Source organism: Oenanthe melanoleuca, chromosome 10 (assembly GCF_029582105.1).
Source record: "Oenanthe melanoleuca isolate GR-GAL-2019-014 chromosome 10, OMel1.0, whole genome shotgun sequence".
Lineage (NCBI taxonomy): Eukaryota > Metazoa > Chordata > Aves > Passeriformes > Muscicapidae > Oenanthe > Oenanthe melanoleuca.
This window is the reverse complement of record NC_079344.1, coordinates 9260764-9267820: the sequence shown is the minus strand read 5'-3', so window position 1 is coordinate 9267820 and position 7057 is coordinate 9260764.

The following is a 7057-nucleotide window of genomic DNA, read 5'->3' as shown; positions in this document are numbered from 1 at the left end:
AAGCAAAAGGAGGAGTTCCAAACATATGAAAGCAGCATGAAGCTGGAAGGAGGGGCAGAAGAAAAAAGATAAAAGTATGCAGAAGATAGAGAATGACATTAGTACAGAGATCAAGGAGGAAAGGATTCCATGGAGATGTGAAGATCAGAATATTATTCCTAGTACAAGAATTGAACCAATCTTAGAGGAAACAAATTTCAAACAATTACAAGGAAGTACATTTATATGTAACACATGAAACTCATTGCCTGTGGATACTCTTGAAATCAAAAGCTTAATGGGAGCCAGAAATGGATAAATTACAGTTCTATTACACAGGATTCATTCCATGTGTAGAAGGGAAAAAATATCTTTGTGCTTCCTGGCAAAAGTTAGGTACTAAGTAATGTAAGGAATTAAAAAGAAATCTACCTAATTTGATCTTATGCAATACTTACTGAAGATGAGGTAGCTGTAAGTTCTGCTAAAACAAGACTATCATATCATATCATATCATATCATATCATATCATATCATATCAATCATATCATCATATCAAATCATATCTTATCACGATATGTCCAAGCATTTTGGGATAATACACAAAACCTCATAGTGCCAGTCTACTCTACCATCAAGGTACTCAGAAACTCTTCCTGAAAGAAAGATCTATCTTGACTTGATTTTTTTTTTTAATAGTTAATCCCTTTAAAACAATTGTTATCAGTTACTGCTGGAGAATGATACTGGATTAGCTGAGCTAATATGGTGATTCAACATGCCAAGTAGCTGTGTTTTCATGGATGGAAGAGCTGTGTGAAAGTCATGAAACCAAAGACAGAGATGACTAATCCAGCCTGGTTTAGCAGCAACGAGAGGGTGGATTGTCCTGTGCAAAGTAACTGTAGTCTGGAATATGGCAAATGTGAAAATTGTGGCTGTGTTTAAGGCAAAAGTAAATTATCAGTTTGCTGAACAATGTAAGGATGGGACAAAAACTTGAACACTCCAAACTATTGGCTTTCTTTCATATTGACACAAGCTGTATTTGGGGTTGGGTGGAGATCAGGACTTAGATCTGCTTTGCCCAGTACTAATGTCCTGTTTAAATTTATACATTCCTTTTTGGAAAAGGTTATCACCAGTAGCAACAGGCAAAATATTTAGTACTGAATAGTCTACATAGTTGTCCTCTAAAATCCAAACCTGTGTGTATGGAAAATAATTTGGAGAAAAGAGGGATCATCTCCTGAATCTGCTATAGTTCCAGACACATCCTGATTTTAGTCATGCAAAAGAGAAGAATTGCCATAACTAATAACTAATAAGTTCAGTGGCTCTTCTCTTTCCTTTACCCACAGGCAATAGACACTAACTCTAGACATCAGAAGAGTTGTTCCATTTCATGGTAACTATCCCATGGCAGGATTATCACTCTCCCTGTGAACTGCATTCTTCAACTTTCATTCTGGACCAGGAGTTGCTGCCCCTTCTGCATGCTATTCCCCTTATCTACAGATACATATTTCCATCCACTCCCCTCTTGGGGTGAAATCTCTGATTGAAATCAAAGACAAAACACCTAACTTCAAAGTGTTTGTGATTTCTGCTGCCTTCTTGTTCCACATGTTCATTATGCTTTAGATTTGAAGTATTTCCTTTTATTTGTTTGAACACTCTTTATTTTACCACATTCTTTTCCTGTCCCTCACATGAGAAGGAAGTAAAGAAACCACACTGATTTGCCTTGTATTTCCTATTATCTCATAAACTTTTATCAATGAAGCTCCTTTCTCCATAGAAGAGTCCACATAATTTCAATATTTAATACAAAATTCCAGTCTCTGATCAGTGTTCATTACCCTTTTCCTGCTACAATAACTTTGAGCTAAGTAATGAAGATTGACCATAGTATCCAATATCAAAGCATACCATTAATGCAACAAGCAGGCACAGTAGAGGTTCTCTCTCTCTTTCCTTTTCCTCATGGCTTCTAAAAACCTGTTTTTCTGTTCACCACTGGGCACTGAACAATTACTGTACAGAGGAGATGGAAAAAACTGCAAAAGGTTAGAGTAAAGCAACATGAAAAAACAGCCCCTCCTTGTGATATTTATGTTTCTGCTTCTGGCCCTGGCAGAAGTCCAGACTTGGAACGAACAAAACTCCCAGTGGCTTAGGGACTACATTATTCAGCCCATAGTCAGGAAATGCAAAAGCATGTGACAATGGGAAGAAATAAAGCAAGCTTTCCAATGCTTTTGAGCTTCCAGCTCAATCAGCTTGGATCAGAACTCAGGGACTGTTGAGATTTTGTGTGAATGAGTTCTCTATTGCTAAACAAAAGCATGTGTGTGTTGTAGTGAAAGACAGTAAAGTGGTAAACAGTCTGTGGCTTTGCTTCCTTGTTGATATTTCTCTTTTACAGTACTAGCACTACATAAAAAACCCCATTTTATGTACAAGGCCACTGTCCTCTCTCTTCAAATACGGTGACAAACTCTTCCCAAAATGCAAAGTCAGCTCCCTATTTCTCCTCCTTTCCAGGAAAGCTACCTCATAATTGTTGGATCACTGCTCAGTGCCAAAGTTTGGTTCTTCTGAAAGAGTTGGGTTATGTTCTGTGTCATTTGTTAACTACTGAGTCAGGTAAAAACTGTCTCCTTTAGAGATTTCCTTTGAAATTAGTTTCTTTGGGAACTAATATCCCAAAAACTTAGATGTTAGGAAAACAATGTCAAATTCTCTTGATAAACATTTAAAACACAGAATGCCTACAACTGTATTATCAAGAACAGAGTTTTCCAGGACTTCTGTAGACACTGTACAGAGCAGAGATTTCATCTTCCCTTTTTCTCCCAGTATGGGAATCATTCTCATGGGTCACATTTGTCTTTACAGCCATGTTTTACCTAGAAGCCATAGGATCACTAAACATCAGCCCTTATCTTGCAATATTTTAAACATCTTCTGTATTTCCTCTCCATCTTTTGCAAGGTTAGTGACAGAGCAATGAAATCAGAACCTTCAAGACACAGAAGACAGAGGGCAGCAGGTTCTAAGCACTCTCATGTTGACCATTTCCAAGACCAGACAGGGCCAGGTTTATGCATACATTTTCCTGAAAAGCATGAGATTTATTGTTTGTGAGAACACTCTAAAGAGGCCTGACTATTTCAATAAACTAGCATTAACTGTTTCAGATACAATGCTTTCTTTTATGGATTTTTTTCAAATTAACAAACACCTTATGAATCTTATCACACAAATTCATTCAGAGCAAGCAGGTTTCTGCAGCAAGATTGCTATCTGTCTGTCTGTCTGAGCACAACTGAGGATGAACAGGTGGGGATTGACATGATTTTTGTGATAAACAATTTCCTGAGTCCTTGATCACAAATGATGGGATCACAAAGTTGCAGTCTAGCCCATAAAGTGGAAAGTATTTAAGAACTGGTAGGTTAAAGAGATTGTGTCCATGGTGAACAATACAGGGGTCTGGCACCAGAAAGTGGCATCTATTATATTTTGCTCCTGGATCAGAATTTGTCTATGAAATTCTTACTAGCTTAATGTTAAAATATCAGCTGAAAAATATGAGAAACATGCTTGCCATCTCAGCCTGCAACAGAAAACCTTCACCGGATTAGCACAGACTCTGCTGTTGCCCCAACTCTCCTCAGGTGGGTTTAACATGCCTGAACCCCATCAATCCTTGGACCAGAGAGTGACAGGGGAAAACAAATGACACGAACTCCTTAAATGGTCCTGCCATCTCCGGGTAGCTGGGAGCCTGCTGGAAACAGTCTCCCCAATACTGCATCCCATTGCTTTTGTTTATCTAGCCTTGCTGACATTTTCTTCAATTAGGAAACAATAGCTCCGTTCCAATGTACTGAGCACAATTACTGAAACTGAGTCACGTGGCACCAGGAGAGTGTGTTTTCAATTATTCACTCTGTCTTTTTTTGCCAGGCCCATGAAGAGGAACAGCCTTCTGCAGGAGTCAGGTTTGTCTGCCTTGCTGTTGTAAGTTCCTCCTTTTGAATTTTTATTTTACCATAAGGGTTTTTAATTATAATTTTTAAATTCAACTCTCTGAGAGTTTCTTACTCTTTATTAGAAAACTTTTAAATCTTTATCTCTTCCTACTGTGGGGAAGCCCTGGACATCTGCAAGAGTTCAGTGCTATGAGTACAGCGCAGTAATGAATCTGAGTAAGATCACAAGATCTAGATTAAATTAGGATGCAAGATCTAGATTAAAAGAGGATGCTGCTAGCACTTGGTAATGTAAAACTCATCTTGTTCTTGCTAGCAAAGTCCTGTCTTTCCTACTGCCTGGTTAACAGCAGAGCATACACATTCAATCTGGGAGCTATACCAAATTATTTGTATCTTGTAAATGCTTGGTTTAATATCCAACCAAAAATTTGAACCAAATGGCCACAGCTCAGATCATGTATTTTGTTTGCAGAAGACAGGCTGAGTTTGGGCTTTTAAGATTTAAAGCTGGAAAAATAAAGCTTGGGGAAAAAAAAATGAAACAGAGAAGGAACATTTGGTTTGCATTACAAACCACAGACAGCTTCCATCAGGCAAACTGGAGGTATAAGAATGGCAAAAGAAAATGACAAGCAGTGAGTGCACTGGAGAAAAAGATGAATGATTTGGAGAATTGACTTTGAAGTAATTGTCCATGCCATCAATATCTCAAATTAAATTTGGTGGAAGATGGCAATGAATCATAAAGCTTCTCTGGCACTTGTGATATTGTATGCTGTGTAAAATAATATTTCTGGATATTTTTATTGGAAATCTTATAGACTATGTTTTTGGTACCTCCTATATTTTTGTCACTTATGCAACCCTGAATCAGCAACTTTGTAAAGAATGTTGCCTTAGTTAGGACTTGTGATCTAATACTTATAGCAAGAGCAAGTATTTAAGTGGAAGTCTTCAGATCTAGTGGGTTTATTTTCACATCAGCCCGGTCTTGCTGTGAGATTGGATAAGTCATTCAGGGTTAAACTTGGTCTTTGAGTGGATGGAGCTCTCATGGGGGTGGGGGAGGAGGAAACAGCTGATGGAGCAGGAGTTCTCTCTGTGTAAGATAAAATTCCTCAGGAGCATTACAGGGGGATGGGAAAGCAGAATGCACTTAGAGCTGTGTTTCCTTCACTGTTTCAACAGGTGCTTCTATGCATCCCTGCATCCCAGATGTTTAGCAGAGCCAGAGAGGCACCTCTTGGACATTTAGTACTGATGGCAGTTCTCCCTTCTTAAGCCAAACAGCTTCAGGCAGAGCAAGAAAAGACTTCATTCTAGCATGCCAGTCTCCAGAGAGCTGCATTCTGACCAATAAGCTACCAAGACTTCTGCTTATCCAAATGCTTAATAGCTCTTTTTAAATTCTTCCTCTTTGAGAAAAGTAAGAGTATGTTTAATGTTTGTACAGAATTGAAATACTAGAATGAAAAGTGTTCTTTCTTTTAGTTTGCCCACACAGGCAGCATTGTTTAGGTCTGAATGTGCAGCTTGGGTACATTTGTGATGGTGTTACCAGTGTCTAATAGCAACTGCCAGTATCACAGGAGCACTGATCCTTATGGCAGATTTTCAAGTGATGCACATTCCACTCACCTCCAGCTTTGTTACTTCCTACCCAGGTGCTGAGAATAGAGATTTGCAGAAACTCCCTTCACCCCAGCCATGCTTTCTTTTTCAACTCTACATTCTGGTCCAATGGGCCAGATTGCATTTTTACCTTAATTTAGACATACAGGAAACACAACATCATAGGCTTTAACAAGATTAATTTCCTAATCCAATGGAGATGCTAACAGGGATTTCCACGTTCAAAAATTTAGTTCATGTATATGATGGTAGACTAAAGCTTTAGGTTTATCAAAACAATAACAAGTCACAAACAAGATCTCCAATCCTTACATTTGTGTGCTCTGTGTCACAGGAAGAGAGCGTGGCTGTGCTGCTGGGCAGTTCTCAATCACAACAAACTCATCATTCATAAGAGAGGCGACTCTGAAAAAAAGAAAAAAGTAGAATTGAAGGGAATGGAGAATATGCAAGTCCAGTTTGACCCTGAAAGCTTCCCTCATGCCAATATCAGGGAGGCTGGGAGCCCTGTTCCAATCCAGCAGGGTCAGACTCCCACAGGAGCACAGAGGATCCCACAGACACACAGAGAGGGGCAGAAAGCACACCAGCTTTGGGGAACTTGACATATACTCTGGCTACTTTCAAACTTTGCCCTGAAATAGGGTCTTGCTAGGAAATCTCAGGAGTTACAATAATAAAGGCATGAGTTCCTGAAGCGTTAGGGATTTTGTTTTGGAGAAAAGAGACAGAAATGGGCAGAAGATAAATAATGATGGAAAGCTGTAGAAGAAATACCTATCAAAAATAACAGAAAAGACTGCACAAATAAACATCCTTCTCCCTGGGACATATCTGCTGCACCTGAAAATTGTTTCTTTTTACAAATTCAAGCAAATTCAGATTCATGCTGAACTTTGGACTTCTCCAGCAATGCCATACATTTCCTTTAGGCAGGTGCTCAGTGGCATAGTGTTTATCACTGCTTTTGGTTTTCCTGTTTCATTGTATAAGAAAAAAAAAACCCAAGAAAAATAATCCTGCAGCCTTTTTACAATATGTGACTTGGATTTATTATCTGGCTTGGTCTGAGCTTGTAGGACTGTGTTTATTATCATGGCTGTAAGGAACCTTTAGAAAATTTGCCTTCCTTTCTGTATCACCAGTGGAACTTCAGGTACAAAGTGCATGTACATCTACCTAATTCTGCACAAAAACAGGGGGAAAAAAACCTGAAACAAACACAACAACCCAGTTTAGAGCACAATGGACAGTTTTTCTCTCAATAGGATACCTCAGAAGGGCTTTTCAAATTACATTGATTTTCAGTTTTGTTTATAACACCTACAGCATCTTTAATTTATGCAATAATTATATATATATACACATCAGTTTCAAATATATATACAAATAATATGCTTCAGTTTCAATTGGTATTTTCTCCAATGGCAACATTGGTATAA